Source organism: Octopus bimaculoides, chromosome 10 (genome assembly GCF_046866305.1).
Source record: "Octopus bimaculoides isolate indiv1 chromosome 10, ASM4686630v1, whole genome shotgun sequence".
NCBI lineage: Eukaryota > Metazoa > Mollusca > Cephalopoda > Octopoda > Octopodidae > Octopus > Octopus bimaculoides.
In genome coordinates this window covers 46,101,507-46,102,857 of record NC_142937.1, presented here as the reverse complement: position 1 = coordinate 46,102,857, position 1,351 = coordinate 46,101,507, and the positions used below count along the sequence as shown (strand labels likewise).

Sequence of the window (1,351 nt, the reverse complement as noted above, 5' to 3'; positions counted from 1 at the left end):
AATAGCACATGTTGTCAAGAAAGAGTAAACAACACGTCTTTTGTAGTTTTAAGCATTGCGATAGCACAAAACTTAAAAGATTTATCCAAAAACGTTATTTAGCTGTCATTTTTAGCACACCTCAATGACAAAAAGAAATGAGTAAACAACACACATTTTGTAGTTTTAAGCTTTCAACATGCATTTAATGCAATAGCACGAATTTAAAAGATTTATCCAAAAATGTTATTTAACTGTTATTTTTAGCACATCTCAATGGCAAAAAGTAATGAGTAAACAACACATATTTTTCAGTTTTAACCATTCAACATGCATTTAATGCAAATGCGATAAACACATTACAATTTTTCCCATGGTTTCAATACTGTTTTTAACAGATAGATTTGGAAGAATTAGATAAAAGTTCGGTAATTTTCTTTCATGTAAATAAATGTTCAATTTTAAAATTTGCCAACAAAATCTTATAAATTGACAATGTTCTAAAAGATGTACATGTTTATATGTTATAGTTGAAATTTACAGAAAAACAAAAGACGAAGACAGGTGTATAAACAACAAGCAGGTGTATTAGTTTGACGCTCGGGAAGGTGAGAAAGTCTTTTATGTTTCGAGCCTACATTCTTCAACAGAAAGAACATGGGGAAATAAACAGAGAGTGAATATAAAACTTTTGGAGTTAGCGGTCACTCATGAAAATAAAAGAGCGAACAAAATGTGCTAAAAAACAAACATTCAAGCATGCAATAAGCAACATATTTACAAAATCTTTTTAAAATTAAAATCGAAAGTTAGAAATACATTCAATCAATGTCTCAAACAAATCACAATTTTGGTATCTTCTGTACCCCATAAATTCACAGAGATATGAATCTACTAAAGAACGGTGAGTGTCACAGTGTTGTTTATCACCTCGCTTCGCAGAGGCCCATGTACTCTTGAGTGTGGGTACCATCTTTCGAGTTAACAAACCCAACGCTGTGGCTCAGTGTTCTATATTCAAAATTGTAACCATCAGTTTCAGGAATGTGAGAGTTCATCCTCCACAAATCGCTGAAAATTGTGGTTCCGGGAAGAATCAAGTGACATATGAATTCTTCCAGTGTGTCACGATTCTGACATGGCATCGTATACAGCAAAACCTGTCTAGTCTCATGACACACTCCTCCGAAAACCCACTGCTCAGGTAGGATCCTTTCTTAGCTGTACTTACGTCTTGAGAAGACTGTTTTGTCGATCTCAACGATCTTCCCAGGACCAACTACTAGCTTGAATTGGATGACGAAGCAAGTTCTTCATACATATTTCTCTAACATAGCTGTTATAATCAATGGCTGTACTACATTCCCAGTTC

At 34.0% G+C, this 1,351-nt stretch overlaps 1 long non-coding RNA gene across 1 annotated transcript in view; it reads left to right on the top strand.

The window, feature by feature from the left end:
- The window catches only part of LOC149133693 (uncharacterized), an 11,301-nt gene extending 10,555 nt beyond the window's left edge, over positions 1 to 746 (top strand). The window contains exon 3 of the long non-coding RNA XR_016243405.1: positions 510 to 746. This is a non-coding gene — a long non-coding RNA (uncharacterized LOC149133693). The remainder of the gene's footprint in view (positions 1 to 509) is intronic.
- Positions 747 to 1,351: the final 605 nt, after the last annotated feature.